The sequence below is a fragment of the Bos mutus genome, chromosome 3, assembly GCF_027580195.1.
Source record: "Bos mutus isolate GX-2022 chromosome 3, NWIPB_WYAK_1.1, whole genome shotgun sequence".
Classification (NCBI taxonomy): domain Eukaryota; kingdom Metazoa; phylum Chordata; class Mammalia; order Artiodactyla; family Bovidae; genus Bos; species Bos mutus.
In genome coordinates this window covers 29736692-29760508 of record NC_091619.1, presented here as the reverse complement: position 1 = coordinate 29760508, position 23817 = coordinate 29736692, and the positions used below count along the sequence as shown (strand labels likewise).

The 23817-nt window shown below is 47.7% G+C and overlaps 1 long non-coding RNA gene across 1 annotated transcript; it reads left to right on the top strand.

The window, feature by feature from the left end:
* Positions 1 to 5139: 5139 nt before the first annotated feature.
* LOC138985849 (uncharacterized) lies at positions 5140 to 9053 on the top strand. The gene is made up of 3 exons (XR_011462812.1): positions 5140 to 5277; positions 6344 to 6582; positions 7210 to 9053. It is a non-coding gene; the product is annotated as an uncharacterized lncRNA (long non-coding RNA).
* The last annotated feature ends 14764 nt before the right edge of the window (positions 9054 to 23817 follow it).

Below are 23817 nucleotides of genomic sequence, written 5' to 3'. Positions count from 1 at the left end.
CCCTCCTCCAGGGGATCCTCCCAACCCAGGGATTGAACCTGCATCTCTTACATCTCCTGCATTAGCAGACAGATTCTTTACCACTAATGCTACCTGGGAAGCCCCAGAATCATCCTTAACCCACAACAAAAGAACCTTAGCTGGAAATTGGGAAGAACTGCATGAAAGTGAAGATGGCTATGACAATGGCAAATGGCTGGGATGTGGCACATAGTCAAGGCCACTGGGGATCTCCTGCTTAACTCCTCCTTGAGATCCCAGGAACACAGTAGACAGCAACCTAGTCACCTGGGATGGGCTCAGACGTCCCCAGAGGCAGGAGCATGGATCAGATGACTCATCCTTTTGATGTGTAGGTTCCACAGTTCTTCTGGTTTTCAAAATCAAACACTGTATTTCAAGTTCAAATTTCTGAGCTTACATAGGAAATGTCCTTTCCCACGGACATGGCAGTGTTATTAGTGATCGGTAGCATCAACAATAGAAAAGGAACTTGAAAATGACAATGCAGGGTTTTGTTAACAATGGGAGACAACTTTCCTGCCCGTGTGCAAGCCTGTCCCTTTTGCCACGCAGCTGGGGAAGGCGGTCCATGCTCTTCCAGCTCTTCTCAAAGGCAGGGAATGCAATGAGATAGGAAGTGGTGTTTAGTGCATACGAAGGGGTATGTGTGTGTGTGTGTGTCCATGTTGGATGTAGACGAGGCTGGGGTTGAGGGGACTGGGGGAAGAGCTGAGTAAAGAACAAAAATTGACCCACTCGAGGTACCTTTGTCATGGCTTCTTTAACAGTTTTCCTTTGCAGGGTCTTTCTTCAGCATTGGAGGGCTCCAGGGACCCCTCTCTTCTCCAATCTACCCCCACTCTGTAGATAATCTATTCCTCTGATTTTTAAATATCTGACAATTTTACATCATTTTTGTCTCCTTTCAGACTTTTTCCCTGGGGGTTCTGACTGATATCTAATGGAGATTGCAAATTTCACCTGTCCCCAAATTCCTGATTTCTCCTTTTAAGTCTGCCCTCTTGCTGTGGACAGAGGAGTCTGGCAGGCTACAGTCCATGGGATTGCAAGAGTCGGACACAGCTTAGCGACTACACCACCACCACCACCACTCTTGCCGTCTCTCCCATCTGATAAGGGGCAAATCCATTTTGCCACATACTCTGGCCAAAAACCTTGATGTCTTCTTCTCACCCTCTTTCTTTCTCTCCCTCTTTCTTTCATATCCCACATCCAATCCATCATCAGTGACTTTATCTTACTAGTTCCAACCTATGACCAGAATCCAACACTTCTCAGGACCTCAGCCGCTCCATCCTGGTCCAAGTCACCAGTCTTTCAGGGGGTCCCCATTGTACCAGCCCCTCAAGTGTGCTCTCAGTAGTAGTCAGACTGATCCTTCAGATCATGTCCCTCCCCTGCCCAAGTCCTCACAGTGGCCTCCAAGGCCATATAAAGCCTGGCCCCATGGACTCTCTGGCCTCATCCCCTTGCTAGTGTACATTATTCTGGCTGTTCTGGCCTCCTGGCTTTTCCTCGGGTCTGCTAGGCACAGTCTTACCTCCAAGGCCTTTGCAATTGCTGTCCTCTCTGCAAGGAATGCTTTTCCCCTGAGTATAAGGTTCACCCCCTCGATTTTCTCAGGCCTTTTCACTAAGCCTTCTCAGACTACTTCCTGTATAGCATTGTACCCTCTCACCCAGAACTGATGCTCCCTATATTGTCTTTTCTTTTCTTTTCCATGCTTTTCAACATTATATTTTACTTATACTTTTGTCTGTCTTCTCCACTAAATGAGAAGACAGACACAAGCTCCATGAGAGAATATTTTCCAGTTTTTCTGGTGTAGGTCTGCCTGTTCACTGCTGCTTCCCGGCATATGACAGAATCATCATAGCAAAGAATGAATGAATGAACGAATGAGTGTCATAGCCCTCTGAATCCCAGTTGGAACCTCAGGTAAGCATAGTGGTAGGCTGGAGGGAAAGTCCAAGAGAGGGGATGCATTCCCTTCTGTCACAGCTTTCCCCTCAGTCCAGAATACTCCTCTCTCTCATCACCTAACTCCAACTCATCCTTGAGGGGTCAACTTAAATATCACTTCTTCAGCCTAGGAAACTAAATTAGGCTCCTCGCTAAATGCTTCTAGAGTTCCATCATTTCTTTTTGCAGCACTTTGCATGCTCAGAATCTTGTCATAAATTATTCATAGCTGTTGTTTAATGTCTGCTTTCCCCATGAGACTGTGAGGATCATCAGGCAGGGACTGCACTCGTCTTTGCTCACAGCTGGGTCCTTTCACGCAGCACATGGCTTGGCACACACGTGTGCTCTGTTGGTGACAGTCAACCTTGAGCGATATGGAATTTAAAATGTGAAATTAAAGCCTGAAGACACAATAAGGCCTCCCCATGGTGTCACAGGTAGGATCTCACAAATAGTTATTGAATTTTTAAATGTGAGGTGGATACCTTCCCAGGGAGGGGCCAGGGCCAGGCTTGCCTGAGTTGTGAGAAGTAGCCAGGGTGTCTGTTTGACTCCTTGTCCCTCTGATGGGGCCACTCATTGGTTCAGTTTGCAAATCCTGCTCTCAAGAGACCCTCAGCTTGCCCACAGTCAGGATCTACAACTGTAGATGAGAACTACATTGCTTAAGACATTGACCTTGGCTTTCACATTGTCAGGCAGATGATTAGGGGTGTTAACTGAGTGGGAAATGATGCATTTTCCACTCAATTGAAAGTACACACAATTTTAGAACCAGAGGAGACTGTTTAATTCTGTGCTCTCATTTCACAGAAGAGAAAACTGAGGTCAGAGAGTTGAAATGACTTGTCTGAGGTCACACAAATAATTAATGACAGAAAGCAGCTAAAAACCCAGAAATCTGATGTCAGGTGCTCTTCTACTATGCCACAATTGTGCTTTCTCCTCCTCCCTTGAAATAAAACTTCTTTCTAAAAAAAGTTTAATAATACCATTTAAAAAATGAGAGTGTCCTAAAAAGTAAACTTTTGAGCAAGAACTTCAAAAACATGCTAGTAAACTAAGTACAATGTATCACCTTTACTAATGCTTACCTGTGTGTTTTCATCTAACCTGATTTCTTTCCCTTTCCTCTTTTTTTCTTTTTTTTAGTGTCTGACTCTTTGTGACCCCATGGACTGTAGCCCACCAGGCTCCTCTGTCCATGAAATTCTCCAGGCAAGAATACTGGAGTAGGTTGCCATTCTCTTCTCTAGGGGATCTTCCCGACCCAGGATGGGACACTGGTCTCCCACATTACAGGCAGGTTCTTTACCGTCTGAGCCACCAGGGAAGCCCCTTTCCCGAGTAAAAGCTTTCTTTCTGCTCACCCTGACTTCTTCTTTCTCAGCTTCACTGTTCCAGATCAGCTCCAAGACTGCCATGTCCATGCAAGTTTTCAACTTGAGATATTTCTCAGGCATGAGCAGCTTATTCCTCTACTGGGCTGATGAAGCACTTGCATGAATCTTGTTCTCTAGTCTGTCTCTTCCTGCTTCCTCCTTCTCCATCTCTCTTCCCATCCCCTCTTCCCTCCCCCCTCCCCTCCTCCTTCTTTCCCCCCTCTCTTAAATGCTATTGTTCTGCTGGAAACCTTTGATTCCCCTTTTCTCCAAAGTTCCCACTTGCACCAGTAACATTTCCATTGCAGATATATTTGCTTGAAGTTTGCTGGCAATTCGAATATAACCAATAAGCTTTCTTGATGACTTTCTTGAAGTTACACTTCAAACTTGCTTTAGATGCCAATGACTAATAGTTATTGCTCAGGAGGGTACAAACAATGGGAAACATCTGTGTGCCTGTTGGGCAGTTACAGTCAGAGTCAGGACACACAGACTTGGGAGATGATGAGCAGGTCTGTATGTGATACCATAAATGGCTGTTCCACCACTAGCCCCTGCCCCAACTACCAGCATCTCTTGCCTGGCTTACTGCAGTAGCCTCCTCACTGGTCCTCCTCCTCTCACCCTTGCCTCCATTCTCTATAGTCTGTTCTCAAAAAGGCAGACAAAGTAATCTATTTAGATGGAAATGTAGTCCTGTCACTCCGCAGCCCAAGCACTGGAATGACTTCCATTCCTCAGCCTGATGGACCCCCTTCTCCCTTTGTTAATTGTGATTTCCTTTTCTATTTCTCATTACTTCTTTTCTCACCCTCTGGGCTCCTCCCACACCAGCCTACTTGCTCTGCCTCAAACACACCAGACACCCCAGTTTTAAGGCCTTTCTATTGGCTGTTCCACATGATAAGTTTTGGCTTAGATTACTCCTTCTTAATGGGGACTGATTAGCATGGACCCCTGTAACAAGCCAGCTGTCTCTGCCCTGTTCTCCCCATCCCCTTAATCTGCCCTACTTGCTCTGTTTATTCAAAGCACACACCACCTTCTAATGTTCTGTGCATATGTGAGTGCTTAGTCGCTCAGTTGTGTCTGACTTATTGTGATCCCATGGTTGTGACCGCTATAGCTTGCCAGGCTCCTCTATTCACAGGATTCTCCAGGCAAGAATACTGGAGTGGGTAGCCATTCCCTTCTCCAGGAGATCTCCCCAGCCCAGGGATTGAACCTGCATCTCCTGCATTGCAGGTAGATTCTTTACCCTCTGGGCCACCAGGGGAGCCCTCTAACATTCTATACATACTATCTATTTGTGGTGCTTATTGTTCACTATCTTCCCAGCTAGGAAGTCAGCTCTCTGAGGGTGAAAAGTGAAAGTGAAAGTCACTCAGTTGTGTCGGACACTTTGCAACCCCATGGACTATACTGTCCATGGAATTCTCCAGACCAGAATACTGGAGTCCCCGATATTCTGTTCCAGGTAGCTGTTCCCTTCTCCAGGGGATCTTCCTAACCCAGGGATTGAACCCAGGTTTCCCACACTGCACGCGGATTCTTTACCAGCTGAGCTACCAGGGAAGCCCAAGAATATTGGAGTGGGTAGCCTATCCCTTCTCTAGCAAATCTTCCTGACCCAGGAATCGAACCAGGGTCTCCTGCATTGGAGGCCAATTCTTAACCAGCTGAGCTACTAGGGAAGCCTGTTCTCTAAGGGTAGTGATCTATTTTGTTCCCTTTTTTCCCCAGGCACCTTGAACAGTGCCTGGCCCAGGTACCCAAGAAACACCTGTTGAACAGAATCGCTCATTTGCTGAGATACTACTAGTAGTTAGTAGCCAGCGCCTTCTGGGAACTTACTCTACGCTAGACATTGTTCTACAGCTTTGTGAATGTCACTCATTTAATAGTAAGTGCTAAGCTGGGACTGTTTTGATCCCCTGTAAGCTGGGAAATGCTACTTTCTGGTTTTGCAAGTGCTTCTCAAGCAGGTACAACTTGGTCCTTGTCCAGGTGAGATGGGTCCTTGGACAAGGTGAGAAGGGGACGGACAAAATGGGGATAGGAGGGTACGTGCAGCTGGAAACCATGATTGAGCACACCATTTTCAAAAATAGTATGAATTACAGAAATAAGCTTTAAAATAGTCTTTTCTGCTAGCTGGGTTAGAAGGGCAGGAATAAACAAACAGAAACAGAAAAAATGGCAGGTGGCTTAAATGAAAAAGAGGTTGCCCGATGCAGCATTCAAACCACAGGTAAACAGAAGCCCAAAGGTCAAGAGGACTGGCAAGATGAAACTGATTTTTTTGTGAGTGTGATGCTCAGAGTTAAGAAAATGGAAGCTTATACTAGAATATGACTTTTAAAGATATATATGGAATCTGAGCTCACCGAGCCTCTCTAGTCCACGGGACTAGAGAGGTGTGCTCTCCTTCAAGCAAGTGTGCTCTCCTTCAAGCAATACTCAGATCTCTCAGGCTCACCGGGGGACCTCAGCCCCTTGGTGTCTTACTGCCCGGTATTGCTGGAGACTCTCAGAGTTGCTGGCTTTTCCCTCGAGTGCAGCAGGGTGGGGAGAGACCTCACACACTTGCTATTAATTTGGTCACCCAGGCACTGCTGTTCCTGTAGACCAGCGCCTTACAGAGATGGCTATTGAGCAATGGAAAGGTAATCGATTCCAACTGAGGTGCACTGAGCACAAAACGCACATTAAATTTCAAAGACTAAGTATCCAAAATGTAAACCGTCTCAATAATAGCTTTCTCATACCAATTACATGTTGAAATGGTCATATTTTGGAGATACTGAGTTAACTACGACTAACTTGTATATTAATTATAAATTAGTTTCACCTAGGTTGGTTTGTCATTATTGTTTGTTTCATTTTTTAAAATGTGGCTTCTAGAAAACGGAAAGTTATCTATCTCTGTGGTTGACACTCACAGCTGGCATTGTATTTCTACTGGACAGTGTTGCCATGGATGCGGCCATTCCTTCTGGAGTCTGCTGGGCCAGTGCACACATTTGCCACTGTGCCCGTCTCCATACTGCTGAATGTCACTGTCACTTCTGCTGGGAAGGATCTCAACTCCTCTGGTAGATCCTATAAACATCTACCAACACTCTTCGGTGCTCCCAATCACCACCCTGCTCCCCACCACCAACTTGAGTCCTCAAGGTCTTACAGTGGCCCAGCGCCCTGTGACAAGGTGGGAGAATGTCTCCTCTCTCCTTGTGTGTTTCTGTCCACAGGCCCCACCGCAAAGAAAGCTGTTTGTACTCTAGTATCACAGAGAGCACTGAAAGCTTTTTCTTTTTTTATTTCTGCCATCTCGGCAGGAAAACATGGAGGAGTGCCAGGATCAGATTTTTACTTTGTTTTCTATACAATATTTCCTTTTTGTTTTGTTTTATTTTTTACCTTTAAAATCTGCTTATTGAGGTATAATTTTCTCACAATAAAATGTAATCATTTTAAGTATAGAGTTCAGTGGGTCTTGACAAATGACAAACCTATGTGATACGGCCCTAATTATGATATAGAATTTCTCCATCACTCCCTTGTGCCAGGAGCAGATTAGAGGGCTAGCTGAAAAACTGGATTCAGAAACGTACCTTCTTATAATGCTGTCAGGTGTCACTTGTCAGGCTCAGATCTCCCTTCCTGGGGGGAGGATTCTCCCAAGAGACTCATTTCATCCTCATTTGTTTAGGGCAGGAGATTTCACCAGTTCCCCAGACTCAAATCTGGGCCCAGCACAAGCCCCCATAGCATTCAGACTGAGGCCACTGCAACATTCAGTCTTATGGTTTTTTTGTTTGTTTGTTTTGTTTAGTGAAATATAAAGTGAGATGTGATAGTTGGACCATAAGGAAGGCTGCGTGCTGAAGAATTGATGCTTTCGAACAGTGGTGTTGAAGACTCTTGAGAGTCCCTTGGACAGCAAGGAGATCAAACCAGTCAATCTTAAAGGAAATCAACCCTGAATATTCATAGGAAGGATTGACGCTGAAGCTGAAGCTCCAATACTTTGGCCACCTGATGTAAAGAGCCAACTCACTGGGAAAGACCCTGATGCTGGGAAAGGTTGAGGGCAGGAGGAGAAGTTGTGGTAGAGGATGAAACGGTTGGATGCTATCACTGATTCAGTGGACATGAGTTCTAGCAAAATTCGGGAGATAGTGAAGGACAGGGAAACCTGGTATGCTGCAGTCCATGGGGTCACAAAGAGTCGAATACAACTGAGTGACTTAACAACAAGAACAACAAAGTGACTTCACCACATTGGTCAACCTAAGGAGGCTTCAAAGAGAAGTTGTTGCTGTTTTCTTGGTGCACGCGTGCTCAGTCAGGTCCGACTCTTTGGGACCCCAAGGACTGTAGCCCAGCAGGCTGCTCTGTCAGTGGAATTCTCCAGGCAAGAATACTGGAGTGGGTTGCCATGCCCTGCTCCAGGGATCTTCCCAACTCAGGGATGGAACCTGAGTCTCCTGCACTGGCAGGCAGATTCTCTACCACTGTGCCACCTGGGAAGCCCTCTTGGAAAGCACAGAGCCATAAACCAGAGGTGGAAATCTAACCCAGCTATGGACAACTTGCCTACAGTCAGCTGTTAGGGCCAAGAAAGAACACGACTTTCCACATCTTTTTTCTGTCCTGATGCCCTTTGGACTACTTGATGTTGAGTCTAATGAAGTTTGAGGAGGGTAAAGAGGAAGGGGCCTGTGTGGGATGACACATCAGTCCAAATGAATCTCAGGACTGAGGACAATCACCTTGTTTTACTCCCAACAGTGGTCCAGAGGACAGGGTTGTGGGGTCTGCGTTAAGGACTGGAGAAGGGTCTCCTGTGGCTTGAATCCGAAAACACCTCTTTGAAACAATACAAGTTACTGAGGTTCCTCCGAAGACTCCGTTGAATTGACTTAAACCCAAATATGGTCAGATTTTTAGGAAAGTCAGTCTCTTGCCCTTGCTATCTCAGCCTGCCCACCCCACCCCCGCCTCCCACATAGCCTTCAGGCTGGGTTCAGGGAGTTTCATTAATGCACCCAGAGACAGTCACCTCTTTCCAGAGGCAGATCCTCCCCTCTGCAGGCAGCGTGGCTCCAGACAGGAATGTGGGGAGGGCCGTGCTTCCTCTGTAAGAGACGGTACCTCCGTCAGCTGCTCTGCTCCGCTCCTCAGCACCTTGCCAGCCTGTCTGACTGACCACTGGATATGCTTATTCACCAGCAACCTTGTCAGATGTTCCCAGGAAAAGCCGTGGCTGAAGCAAGTGAAAAACGTACATATTTTGTCACTTTGTCCTGCTTTGCAGAGCCTAGGATCCCAAGGGACCTGCCAATGGCTTCAAGTTAAGCTCTTCCCTCTTCCATTCTCTCCCTGTTAACTCCTCCCCCTCCTCCTCCCACCCCCCAGCATGTTCCCTTCGTCAGAGGCCAGAAGAGAGAATGCACTGATGGTCAGTATCAGGGGTCCTGCAACCATTGCAGCAGGTTTTTACCCAACTTTCAGGCATTTTTCTCCAGAGAGAGCTCTCTTGTCTAGCTAGACTGTATCCAGTGTGAGAGGCCAAGATGGTGTCCAGGTCACGCTGTTGAACAGGAGCCGTCCATTGTTATATTTTGGCTTCTGGCCTTGTAACTGCCAATAGGAGTGTGTGGAATGGGTTGAAATCTAGAATCAGATCCACCCACTGAATGGGGAAGACCTGGAAGGAACGAAATCAGAGCCTCAGGGTTCCATCAAGTAGTTTTGAATGTTGATGTCTACAGGAAGGTAAAATTAGCTTAAGCAAACTGGATCTGATGTGTCTCGCCTCCTTTCACATCTGCACATCTCGTCCTGGGTGGAGTTTCAGGCTCAAAGCATAACACCCTGGGAGACGGAAGTAAGTTTTCACGAACGAGGCTGAGTGGACTCAGCCAATGGAACCTGAAGTAAAGTCCAGGCATCAGCATCTACCCCTGCCCACGCCTGCTCCCTATGCAGTGCGTGGAAGGAATGTTTTCACTGCATGCTTCATGGTCCACTGATGGGACCAGTGACTGGAGCAAGATGGCAAGTGACCTGCTCTTTTCTGTGGTGACAGTAGGGCCTGGGGAAGGAGGCACAGAAAGGTTAGGCTGAGAAGAAGTGAGAAGTGGTGACCTGAGTGTCTGGGCACTCTGCTTACTTTTTGGTCACTTTCCTGGGTGGCCCTGTGGACATTGTCACATTTTGCCAAGGAGGCGATGAGCATCTCCCAAACCTGGGCAGACGATGAACCTCCTCTCTCTCTCACTCATGATTTCTGGGTTTCCTGCTGCACATAGGAGGGAGATGCTCTTTACAGAGTATAGTCTCACTGCCTTCTGACTGTAGGTCAAATTATTGGTGGGGCTTCAGTTTTAGGCACTCAAGAAACTGCAACAGAGCAGGCTGGAGGTGGAAAAACACCATAGCTGAATACATTCTGAAGGACAGTGAAAAAAGACCTTGGCCCCAAATCAGATTGTTCCTGATCTAAAATTAAAAGCGACTTAAGCCTTAACATTCGAGAAGAGAGGCAGATAATGGTTGCCAGGGTAGGGAGAGAGATTGCTTTTCTTTTCACTTCGTGGCTGGGAGCAGACCTTTCCAAGATTTCTCTGGACAGGATTTATTTACTGTCTTTAAAAAAACTTTGCACTTTGCATGAAGATTTGCAAATGCCAGGCACACTGCATGCCGGGTGCCCAGCCAAACCTCTTGTGGTTAGCCTTGAAATGAGATCATTTCACAGTAAGAAGGAGGTCAGGTTGCAAAGAGGGGAACTCATTTGGCTGCATCAATATGTAGGCTGCAGCAAAACCACAGAACAAAATTTTGTTGCCCTGCTATAGCTGCAAACTCTAGACACAAACCCGAACTCCTAAAGTACCTACTCTCATCTCTTGCAAGGCCCTCCTATAGGCTTCTTGCACCTTGCCAGCCTCTTTCTAGAATGATATGATTAGAATTCCATTTTTGCAAGGCGAGTGAATCATAGAAACTTCCCAATATATCTAATATACTTTTCTGAATTCAGAATATATGCATAAGAGAGGGTCACACCTACCTCTCCTAAATTATCCTTTCTTTGTCCAACCAATGTAAAAAAAAGTGAGGGATTTTCCCTTGCCAACCAAACTATCAGAAGAGCCTTGTCCACCCCTACTTCCCAATTTGATTCAATCAGGAGTTATTGAGTACCTACCCTGTGTCCAGGGCAGAGCCAAGTGACCCAGGAGGTACAAAAGCACATTTGGCCAGTTCTCTGACCTAAATGCATTTGGATCCTTGTTGGAGAGACAAAAAGATATGACACAATTTCAGAGCAATGTAAGATTGCTCATGAAAATGATTGGGAATCTGACTGAGCCAGTGCCCCAGTGGGGTGTGAGGTAGCTGAGGTTGGGAAAGGGCTCTGTGGGCCAGGGTTGTTGAGGAGACTCAATGAAGAGGTAGGGAGGGATCATTTCCTTTCCATCTCCAGTCACACTGATTTCTATTTTGTCTCTGATGAAATTCTACCAAGCATCATGCCCGTGGAATAACACCATCAAACTTTGGGCTTCCCAGGTATACCAGAAGACTTTGCAGGTACAGATTATAATGCTTAAGCTCTTGGTCCCTCATAAGGCAAAGTCATTGAGGTCTACTCTTGCAGAGGCCAGAGGACTAAACCTAGAACCACACTGGGTAAAGGGGCTTAATTGGGCATCTGACAGCTCAGGGATTAGGTGTCAGATGATACTTAACTTGGAGTAATATCCTAAGTTCTCTGAACCTCACTTTCTCAATTGTCATGTGGTGATAAAATAGCACACATTTTCTAGGGCTGTTGTGAAGATTAGACATAGTATTCTACGTGCATGAGTAAAATGTGTATCTGATACACAGAAGGTGCTCAATAGATGCACACTCTTGTTATTCCTTTTCCCTTTGAGATTCCAAAACATTAATCCTTTTAGGAATAGAGTGTCCTAGAGTTCAATATATAGCTGCTGCTGCTAAGTTGCTTCAGTCGTGTCCGACTCTGTGCGACCCCATAGCCGGCAGCCCACCAGGCTCCCCCATCCCTGGGATTCTCCAGGCAAGAACACTGGAGTGGGTTGCCATTTCCTTCTTCAATGTATGAAACTGAAAAGTGAAAGTGAAGTCGCTCAGTCGTGTCCAACTCCTAGCAACCCCATGGACTGCAGCCCACCAGGCTCCTCGGTTCCAGGCAAGAGTACTGGAGTGGGTTGCCATTGCCTTCTCCGAGCAATATATAACTAATAATAAATAAAAAGGATATCAGGGCTTATAGATGGCACATACCTGTTGATGGTCATCTCAGACCAGTTGGTTTCCTCATTCATGTGAATTTTGCCTAGGGGATCAATTTCTGGCTCTTTCTCTCGAGAGGATAGAGGTACACTACCCCCTCTGCTCATTAACCCCTATTTGTCAATTCTAGCCTTCTAATGGAAAGGGCACTTGAAATAACCACAAAGTATATTCCCCTTCCTCTTGGTTTTTTTGTTTGTTTGTTTAGAAGCAAAAGAGAAGACACACGCTTGGAGCACATTTCATATCCATAAAAGACAAATTAATTATCCCCAAGCAGAAGCTGACCTTTAGCTGGCCCCAGCGCCAGTGCCTCAGCCACAGCTGCACCTGCTTTGAAGATGACAATATCCACTTGCTAAATACTAATAATTAGTCACCAAAGCAGGATGAAGAATGCAGAGCAAAGTGAACCTGCAATTACTGTACTCGTGTGCATCCCTTGAGCCCTCGGAGGGCCAATTACCCCAGCACATTACCATAATTGGACTGACATGTTAACAGCATCCTCTATTCTCTGTAAGTGTCACCGTGTCCCTTTCCTGCCCCTCACACCCGTAGCCTGTGGACCGTCTGCACCGTGCCCTATGGCTAAGGCTGGCTTAAGATGTCTAAGGTGTACATCCTCTGAGGGTGCCCAGGGTTCACCAGATGGCCTGTGTGCAGGCCAGGCGTATACACAGAGGATACCGGGATGAGGTTCACGGTGGCCTCCACCCCCAACTCATCCACCCCAGCTCCACTTCTACATCTTACGGAAAGAAAACAAGATGCCAGTGGCTCCACGGACCAACAGAGAAACGGTCCATTTCTCCCCCTTGAGTTCTGTATCTTCCTGGGTCACCCATACCACCACCCATACACTCTACCCAGCAGTGACCCGCATCTCAGGAAACTGAGGTGGGTGGCCTGACTGCAGGGGCCCAGGTTGCTCAAGGAAAGATGCTCCTAAACTCACAGCAAAAAGCAAGGACAGCTATCCACAGGGATAAAAGTGAGGAGTGGGTGGCCTTTGCCTCGGAAGGGGCAGGTGGAGAGCTTGGACAAGGGCTGGTTGGGGCAACAGGGGCTCAGCCTGCAGGCTGCCCCGAGGGAACTTGGAGCTGGAGGCAGGCGCTTCCCCTCCAGCGGCCTTCATCCTGGCCCCTGCTGCCTCGACACCATTTTATGAGGTGATCAGTGTCGTATTGATCGGGAGAAGGCTGCTGAGCACCGGCACCGCTTTGTGCTGGCAAGAAAGCAAGTTTTCACCGCTGACCTTTCCAAAGCAAAAATCAGTTTTTAAATATTTTTTATTGGTGCCTTCTTATCCCTCCTTTCCATCTGATTTCTTTCCCAATTGGGCTGTAAGAGACTTTTTCTCACAAGTCGCTGCAAACTTCCAAGGGAAGAAGATTCGATTTCTGGCTGTGCTCCCATTCTCCTGGGAGCTCAGCCACTGGGACTGTGTCTGGAGCTCTCCTGCCCAAGAGGGAGAGCTCTAGCAAGGAAGGGGCTGAGCTTCCAAGGTGGTGCTAGTGGTAAATAACCTGCTTACCAAAGCAAGAGATGAGGGTTCGATCCCTAGGTTGGGAAGATCCCCTGGAGGAGGGCATGGCAACGCACTCCAGTATTCTTGCCTGGAGAATCCCATGGACAGAGGAGCCTGGTGGGCTACAGACCATAGGGTCACAAAGAGTCGAACGTGATTGAAAAGACTTAGCGCACATGCATAGCACACACAAGGAAGGGGCTAGGTGTGGAGGCAGAGTCCAATATTAGCTTAGGGAGGGAGCTGAACTGAGAAGAGACATGTGCCTGGACTGGGAAGAGAAGTGTGATGGGAAGGAACCCTGCATCTACCATCCTGCCCAGGGCCTCTGTGCTGCACAGACTCAGGGGGGCATCATTTGCACTTCTTTGGATACGAATGGTGCCTTCTGGAAGTCCATAGAACACATAGCAAATGGTGTCCTAGAGTTGAATAATGTAGTGGCCCTGATTACCATCACACACACACACATGTACACACACACATGCACACGCACACACACACACACACACACACACACACACACGCCATGCCTAGCTTTCTCCTGGAGCTGCTCTGGACCTTATGGGCCCCAGGCTCTTTGCAGTTCATGCATGAAATGGTCCACAGGGACAACTTCTGCTCTAATAAGCACCACAACATACCCTTTCCAACCCCCATCGAAAGCACACACACAGTGTGCTCCCTGGTTACCTCTGCCATCACCACACTGCTCCCAGGATAGGCCAGGGTCCTAGAGTGAGGGTGTAGGGAGTATTGGTGGATACTCTACAGTGAACATTGCTTTGTTATTAGTGGGTATTACTACGTTACTATACTCCGTAGCAGGTAATACTTCTTTGGTGGATGAATTGGATCAGTGTTCAATTTCCTGAACTCTAAAATGCCATGAAAGAAAAAAGGGGAATTTATTCTTGACTCCTCAGATGTCTTGTCTTTGCTGTTTGCAGTAGTCACACGAAGGGACTCAAACAGAAAGCCACACATGTAGACTCAAAATAAGACAAAAATAGCCACCAGCACAGAAAGCCATGCAATACCCATTGGTGCACACACATTTCCAAGGACATGCAGCTCCTGTGCACAGACGCACCCATGGCACAGACTCGTGCAGTACCAGAAAGCACACATTTCATCACCCAAAACACATTCATGTGGAAAGCAACATATACACTCCAAAAGGTAGCTACAGAGACCCATCCGTATGGACAGTGTTTGGTGCTGTAGATGTGACCTGGAATGTGCCAGAATTAAGTCTATTCCCTAACTTTAGGACCACAGCCTTGGGACCAAGCTCTGTGGTAGGCATTTCTGCCTGGGTGGCCGACCCGTTTACTGCTTGAAATAACACAGGGCCAGTTGACTGCTTCGGTGGGTGATTTACAGACTTTGCCTGCCTCCCCACAGGGCCCCTGCTCCTATCTGCCCATCACGTTCCCTGGAAGAGGTCAAGAGCTTCAGTATCTCCCTGTGAACAGCTGCACGCAGCTGTGAGCTCTGGAGGCAAGGAATTACAGACAGTATTTCTGGGTTTCTCGGAAAGGAGTTAGGCCCAGGTGCTCTCACTCTGCTCTCAGATAAGGAAAGTAGAGTCCAGATTCTGGCTGCAGAAGGCAATTCTTTACAGCCCAGAGGGAGAGGTGCTTAGGACTAAGGCATCAAGACTGGAGAGGAAAAGATTGCCCAGGTGTCTCCACGTGGGATCTGATGTCACTGAGCCCAGCTGCTTTGCCTCCCGTTTCTCCCTGTGTCAGTCTCAGCAGCATTAGACCCTTAAGGTGGCTCCCAGAGAGCCCCCAGAGGGCGATCTGGGTGTGAGCAGCTCAGGCTGAAGCTGGGGTCAGTGTGGCCTCAGTCACATGTGAGTGAGGGAGAAAAGGAGACTGAGGGGAGAGAGAGAGATCCCACAGCTGTTACAATTTACACCTCCCAGAGTATCTGTGGTTAGATATCAATTGTTTAGTCTGAAGTGAAGCAAAACTCAGCTCCAGAATGGTGGTAACACCTCAGGGCAGAAGGGAGGGACAGGAAGAAGACTCTCAGAGAGCAGCAGACCCTGTTGGAGCCTCAGGAATCCTTCCCCAGGTTGAAGAATGTGAGCACTCCCCGCATCTCCCCACTGCCTCCACCACACTGAAAGGCTGCTTTACAGAGACAAACGGTCCCCATTAATTCCATCAGGTAATGAGCCAGTTGTTGCCATCATTAATTATACTAATTAAAACACACTGGCTTTAGAGGCTGGTGCACACTTTCAAGCCACTCCCTCTTTCAAGTCACTTCACTCTTTCTCTGCCTGGGATGACTGCTGGTCTCCATAGATCCTTGAGATGCTGTGGAAAGAAACCACAGGATCAGACCAGGCAACTAACTCAAAGTATTCATTTTCTACCTCATTCATTCACTAATCCATTCAATGGACAAGCAGTGAGCATCTAAGTGCCCTGGGTGCTGGGGACATAGAAATAAGACCTGGGATTTGTTATCCAATCAAAGAGACAGATAAGGAAACAACCAACACAAACTACTGAGTAGACTCTTACGCTGACGTAGTTTGCAATTCAGAAAGCATTTTCACAAAGCTCATCTCATTCAGTCTTCAAACCCTGGGAGGAAGGCGCCAACATCTTGCCCATGTTGCAGGTAAGAAAACCTAGGTTGAGGACCATCACGTGGTTTGATGCCAAGGAGAGCAGGGCTGGGACTTGAATTGATGCTTTCAATTCCAGATTCTCCTCCTTTGCAGACCAGAAGCGTCTGTAGCTAATTCCAGCTGGTAGTTTCAAAGACGGCCTCTGCAAGAGGTCGGGGTGGGGTGGGGGGGGTTACAGTTGAATTGAGCTCTAGTAGATGAGTGGGTTGAATTGATGGACAAGTAAAAAGGGCATTTCAGGATGAAGGGATGGTATTAACCAGGGCTGGATGGAAGATGCACAGAATAGTACACAACAGGCCTTGTCTGGCAAGCTATGTTGCAGGTACACAGAGCAACTCTTTGGTGAGGCAGAACCGAGGTGCATTCAAAACACCCTAAAATTTCAAAAGGCAAAAGAAATGATTCTGGGATACATCTTTGAGGCCAAATGGAAAATCAGGTTGGGTTTAGAAAAGGCCAGAGGAGAGTTTATCTCTGCATCTGTCATGCTGTCAAGGACTGCCAGCAACAGGGGAGATTTCATTGTTCAGATCTTTTTCCATCATCCACTTCATCATTCTGCACTCTGTTTTCCCATAAGCTAAACATGCCTGCCTCTGTCTAAACACTTGGTTCCAGACCTAGGCTCTCTGCTGAATGATCTGTCTTCTCCACCTCCCCGAGCTGGGTTTTGGCCCAGCTCTGACTCTGTCTGTTCTGGCCTCCTCGGCTCCCTGCCAGCATGGCCCTCGTAGCCCCTTGGTACAGAAAGACCTCTGGCCTTGCTCAACTGAGGAGGGCAGAGGGAGGGAAGACAGAGAGACAGAGACAGAGAGAGGGTGTGTGTGCGCAGCATAACATTCACTGTTTCAAGAAGCAGCTTTTCTACGTGATTGTTCCCCAGACTTCTCTCCTTAACCCTTAGCACCTTCATTGCCTCCTGGCTGTTTGGGAGAGCTGGACACTGGGCTGTCTGCCCCTCTGCAGCGTCACCCACACTGCATCCCACTCAGAGACCAGAGCACGTGGAAGGCTCAGGACATGGTTACCGAGTAGATCAGGATTTCAGACACTAGCCGTCTGTTTCACAGAGCAGGCTGTGTGACACAGGCAGGCGAACTGGGTCCCGACGATCCCAAGCCAGGGTACTCATATTAAACGGTGCCTCAGAGCCTCCAGGAGTCACTTCTTCTCACCCTCAGCCACCATCCCTACCATATGCACTTCTGCTTAATTACAATTCATGAGGTTCTCGCCTATTAATAAAGCCTAATTAATCCAGTCACGCCACCCTGCGATGCCACAGGGAGGCAGAGCCTGTTGGCCACCTCCGTAGAAGCCCTGAGCAGAAAGAGGTTAAGAGAGACCACGCCCCAGATCTGGGCTCCCTCCACCAGAGGGATGTGGAAGCAGCTTCCCTTCAGAGCCTCACAGAGAGTGGAACGCCAGGCTGGTGCTTGGGGCTGGCCCCGTCCCCTGCACTCACTGCTTCCTGTTATCGTGCCCTATTCCTTCCGCAGGGAACTGGAAACTTCTTTGAGAACTGGGTCGTGCTTATTGAGCTTTGTAATCACCTAGCTCTCCCTCTCCCTCCTTCCCCTCCCCCTATCCCTGCCCTCCAGTTCAGGTTTAGCATTGGTTTTGCGTGCATGCACATGTTCAGGTGTCGCTGGGGGCTGCTGGGGGTGAGGAAGCCTGAGGAATTCCGCTTCTGCGCATGTGCTTAGGGTAGGAGCAGGGTGGGTGGTGGAGAGAGAACCCGCCTTGAAGCCGGTGGATCTCTACCGTAGGACCAGCCTCCCCAGTCCCTACAGTGTGACGTTGGACAAGTTCCTTAACTGTTCTGTGCCTGCCTCAATGTCATCCTTTGTAAAGTAAGGACAGCGGCATCTGTATTGTATGTTACTGTGAGGATTAAATAAAGTAACATTAAAAAAAATGTTGTTGAATATATATGTAGAGAGAAAAGTCTCCTGTCCTAAGTATTCAGTTGAATAAATTTTCATACATTGAACCCACTTCTGCAAACAGCATCCACAGTAAGAAACAAACAATGTCAGAATCCCAAAGATCTTTCCTGGGCTCTCTATAAGAAAAGAACCGTTGATGAAGGATTTTTAGAAAGTATTGTCACGTGTGTCATAGGTATTTCGTGATTACTGCTAATATTATCCTTCACTCGTTTCTAAGCACCTTGACTCTACCACCACTATCTCAACCCCCATCCACAAAGCCCCAGCATCCCAGCAATACTATCTACTACTGTTACATGTACCTGCCCCTCCAGCAAAGTTGGCATTGTGGGATTGAGTGCTGCAGACGAGTGGAGTGAAACCCAGCTCTCTGCCCAGGGACCAGGCCTTCTGGTAGTTTTTCAGTGCTCTGGGGGAGTGACTTACAGAATTCTGGAACTAAAAGAAGCCAGGAGGTCATCACGTCTGAGCTTCTCCTGATGTGTGAGTGTTATGCTGGTTTTGCAACACAGGCCTGGAGCTTCAGCCTGATCTATACGTCGTCTTGGGATACACCTTGAATCATCAAATGTTAGAGCTTGGAAAGCATCCTAGGGATCATTTAGTGATCCAGACCCTCATTTGAAAGATGAAAGACCTGAGGCACGGAGAGGGCAGAGACTTGCCCCAAATCTCACAGCCAGGTGGTGAGAGAGAAAAAAAGAGAAGCCAGATCTCTGGACCCTATAACTGTGCTCCTCCTGCTTCATTCTGATTGCAGTTCCTGGAGGGGGTCACGTGAGGGAGACAGCAGATGCCCCAGGGTTGCGTGTGGCCCATTTCCCTTGTTGGACAGAGGGATTTACAGCAGGAGCAGATTTAGCAGTGCAGCTGGGGTAAGAGTTGGAGGGGGTATTTATCACTCTCCAGAACCACACATAGTGAAAGGGGGAACCCCTTCTGTCAGTCACTTGCTAATTATCCAGAGGCTGATGATGAGCGGGCTGTGATCTGAAGGGTCTTCCATACAGAATGGTGAATCCTAGCAGCCAGCTCACATGGTGGCAATGGGAACAGGTTCTGTGGGCACCCAGACAACCCTGGGCCAATTCTTTCTGCTGGGCCTGGCTGGTTCACTGGGCTCTGAAGAGAAGGGACAGCTCCTGATCCCATTCAGCAGAATAGTGGGTAATGTGAGGGGTTCTCCAGTTTCTCCATCTTTGAAGAGTAGTAAGCCAGAAAGGGACTTCTTAGGCCTGAAATTGCACCAGCAAAGTCCCATCATTCTTTTGGGTTTAGAAAGGTTTTTATTTTTTATTTTTTTGCTTTTGAAGGACTTTGGAAAGGGGGCCATGCGGGAGAGAGTCCCAGCACGATGGGTGTGTTCTAAGGTGAGAGAGAGTTGGTTCTAATGTAAGAAAGGACTTCCTCCTGTGAGAGCTGCTCAGGGATGGGTGCTTCCTATAGAGAGAGTGAACCCCATCACTAGAGGTACTCATACACAGACTCCTCAAAGGCATTGAAGAGGGATAAGCAATCAATCTTTGGATAAACAATCAATCTTCTGTACCTTCAAGTTCTCCTGTGGTTGGGATCCCAAGTCCATGAGCCATCGAGCTAACCCAGGTGCGCGCACACACACACATTCACACACGCACATTCACACACGCACTTGCGGGATCTTGGGGCCAATGGAACTTCAGTGGCCAGGTGGGTTGAACACCACCCAGCAGGGGTATGTCCTTCACCACCCTGCACCATCTCCATCTACTTGCATCTGCCCAACTGGGCCCCACTCTGGGTGGGGTCGCTTACACAGCAGGTGTTCAGGTGTGTGCTGACCTCATGACCTTGGATAACTCACTGTACCTCGGTTTCTTCATCTGTAAAAATGGAGGAAAATATCACCTACCTTCAGATCCCAAGGGTAGACTGAGATGTCTGAACCCACTGGCCCTTAGTGAACACTCGTTGTCAAAGTCTCTCCCTCTGTCCTCCCTTCCTTTCCTTGGTCCCTCTTTCCCTTCCTTCTGGAGCCCATTTCACAACTTGTCACTGTGCTTTTTGTTGTTGCTTGCTCGTTTGTCATCTGACTTCCCCGCTTGACCATGAGCTCCCAGAGGGCTGTGTTGTCCTTACTGGCTTTGCATAGTGAGTACCAGATAAGTACAAGTTGAATAAACTAATGAACCAGCCTCCCAAACTTCAGGAAGTTCATCACTATGGAGGCTGCCCTGTTGGCTGCTTGTCTAGTTTCCCCACCAAAAAGCTGTACCTTGAAGCAAAAAAAAAAAAAAAAAATCTTCCCCCCAGTATCTTCCTTTTAGATCCCTGCTCTGGCCACTCTGGCCCTTCTTCCTGAACCCAGAGAACTAACCCGTTTCTACCCTCACAAAAGAGCCCTTCTGATGTTTGATAGTCATCTCAGTTCTCCTATGTCTTCTTTCCTCTGAGCAAATGTTAGCCTCCTCACTCCCATCCCCTCCACCACCCAACTCTATCTCTGCCCTCCCTTGCCACTCATTTCTAGAGCTTTAACCAGCAGGTGTCCACAGGCTTCTCTTGACTGCATGTGGTCGGCCAAGGGCTTATTCATTTCTTAAAAATAGCCTGGGCTTTGGCATTACATCAATCTGTCCTCTCCCTCTCGCAAAAAAAAAAAAAAAAAAAAAAAAAAGCCACTAAGGGCAGTCTATTGATGACCCTGATGCCCATATATCTCTATATTAAAAAGAATTTTCTGTTTGACCTTTCAAGCAGAAAGGTCATATCTGTGATCATGTTTGGAAAACTGTAAAGCCCTGTGCAAATGGAAAAGGTTTATCTCAACTTTCAGGCTGACATTTGCAGCCTTTGAGACATACTAGGGGGTGTGAGTTTTAGCTCAGCTGAAGGAAGTTCTAAATGCAACCTCTGAATCAGGGCAGACTGCCTGGAGGAGGAGACAGTAATTGAGGGCAGACTGCCTGGTCTCATGTGAAATGTGCTATTTGAATTTCACAATAGCTAATAGAGTCCTATGTTGGGAAAAACTTTTGCTTCATGCCAAGTGGTTGTAATTCACTTATTGCACAATAAATCCCACTGAAATGCCTCACGAATTAAAACAGGGATGATATTTCTGCTTTTTCTCTGTATGTGAATTCAGTAATAACTGTAATTATTATAAGGTTATAATAAAAAACATGATGTGTTATGCTGTTAATTCAATTGCAATAAGGATGAAGTATGAGGACGCCCTCATCATTTTTTCCCCTTAATTATGGAACAATTCCCCAGGCTTAAAGGCAGGAGGAAGAGGCTTCATTTTGCCTTGGTGGGGCATCCTTCTCAGTGTCTTTACCTGATGTAGGTGGTCCTAGCCTTCTACTCTGATGCGTCAGGGAGAGTGAGCAGGTCTGAGCAAAGTCACTCCCACCACTCTCATGGATTAAATTAGAGGTCTAGTGGGGAGATGAATCCCCCTCCTTTATCCATACCCACCCCATCTGCCCTTTGGAACCACCAGTCCTTTGCCTCCCTGTCCACAGTTGATTGGGCTAGAGGTGGACATATGAACCCAAGGGGCCAAATATTAGGACTGAAACAGAAGGGATTAGTTTTGGGTTCTGAAAATGGAGGATCTGCAAGGGCAGAACTGCAGCAACCACTTTCTGCTATGGCAGTACTGAAGCAGAGTGTGCCTGGCCGCAGAGAGGAGACCTCAGCCGTCCCAAAAGCCTCCAGAGCAACCCTGAGGGTTGATTCTACAGGTCCCAGTACCTTTCCTGAGTCTCGGTTGTACTTCTTGTCTTTAACTGGCATGAGTTACCCCTAAATCATTCCAACAAATTCCGCTTTTATCATTTTATCTAGTTTTGAGTGAGTTTCTAGTTTTGTATCCAAGCAATTCTCAAGACTTTACTGAAAGCTCCTTGAAGAGAGAAGGGCCCTTTGTGTCTTATTCATCATTTTTTTTCCTGATGCACTGAACAGTGCTTGGCACATAAAAGGTACTCAATAAAATTTTTGAATGAATGATGAATGAATAAATAGTAAACACTAGAACCTTGACCTAGTCAGGGACAACCTTCTCAAAATAGGCTCAGTTTGGCCCCAGTTGGACTTAGGCTATTGTTCCTCACTTAACCCTGCTACTGCTGCTGCTAAGTCACTTCAGTCGTGTCTGACTCTGTGTGACCCCATAGATGGCAGCCCACCAGGCTCCCCCATCCCTGGGATTCTCCAGGCAAGAATACTGGAGTGGGTTGCCATTTCCTTCTCCAATGCATGAAAGTGAAAAGTGAAAGTGAAGTCGCTCAGTCGTGTCCAACTCTTAGCAACCCCATGGACTGCAGCCCACCAGGCTCCTCCATCCATGGGATTTTCCAGGCAAGAGTACTGGAGTGGGGTGCCATTGCCTTCTCCGCACTTTACCCTAAGAAAAGACAATTTGCCTGTAGATATTCCTTCCAAGAGGGTGTCCTTTGGGTCGAGTACTCTGGACTGGTGACAGGGTCTTTCGCTTGGGAGCCCTAGGCGCACAGCCCTAGCCTACAGAAAAGACCCCTTTTCTCTAAAGCAGGTCTCCAGCAAAGGATGAGAGTCCTCAGCCTGAAAGCAGAAGATGGAGAGAGAACTCAGAGGGTCCTCCTCTTTCAGGGCAGATCTGCTACTAAGAGCATCATTGCCCAAGAGGCTGTGCTTTCTTCCTTTGCTCCTTGTGAACAGTAAGCGTGCGTGGGCCATTGCCAATTTGCTGCCAAGGTATAGAGGTGCACATGTCAGACCCTGGGCTCAGGGAGCTTAGGATCTATTAGAGGAGACTCTAGACCTTCCTCTGCCTCCAGAATCTTTGGAGAATGAGCGTCCAGAGCTAGCTGTGCTTGCCCTTCCCATCAGTTCTAAAGTCCTCCTCCTGCTGTGGCTCGGTCTGCTTCCCACAGGAGCCGAGAGGATGAGGCAGGAGCCCAGAGCAGGCCTCTCCCTCAGGGAGCCACTCTGAGCTGCCCCTGCTCCATGCTCTGCAGCCTCCTCCATGCTCTCTACTTTCCCTCAACAGGGGAACATTCTATTCATCAGCCTCCCATACTCTGAGGGACACAGTCTTGTGGTTGGTGTCAGCCAGATGGAGAAAGTGAGGGTCCTGGAGCTGGTCTTCTGTGGGTGCCTAAGGACATCAAACAGGAAGCCATATCAACTGCCTTTGACGGGAGGAGGGCAGGGAAGATGCTGTTGCTCTGGGTGATGGATTGTCTCTGGGCCGCTGAGGGCTTTGCAAAGTGATAATGATCTTGTTCCTCTCTCCTTGTGTTACATAGCTCCCAGGGCCTGGAGGAATCCTTTATTGGGTCCAAGTTGTATATCAGTAATGCTTCTCAAAGGGAGGGAAGAGAGCCCAATGCATCAGCTTGGTCTAGAGTGGAGAACAAACATGGACAGTGAAGACTGGGGGAAGGGTCCCTGGGGGTCCTGATGGTAAGCAGAACCCACAGCTGGCTTCTCTCCCACCTCCTGTGCTCCTGGACCTGATTTTGACCCTCTCCCTGGTGTTGGCTGTTTCCTATTTCCCCAACCTATCCATCTCCCACCATAGCAAGCCCCTTGCCAGCCCTGGTAAGGCCATTCCTATGTCACCAGCCCCAAGTTCCTGGCCATCTTACCTTTCCTGTCCATCCCCTCCCTCATCCTCTCCTGCTGTGAGACAATGAAACATCAAGATTTTCCTGATTCTGCTCCCAATTTTCTGAAAGTTACTAGCAAAAAACCTCACGTCTCTGCTGACAAGCTCTGTTATGAGTTATGGTTTTCTACCCTCCGTTGGCTCCGAGGGCTCACTCGGCAGAACTCTGATGGGAGCATGTAGCGTGATGAGGAGCTCCAGACCTTCAACACCATTTTCTCCTTTGACAATCCTTCTTTCTAGCTCAGGATCTTTTATTACTGCATTCATCCTCCACCACTTTGAGCCCATTCTCTTTCCTAAGTTCAGGAGACCCTAAACCCTGTCTG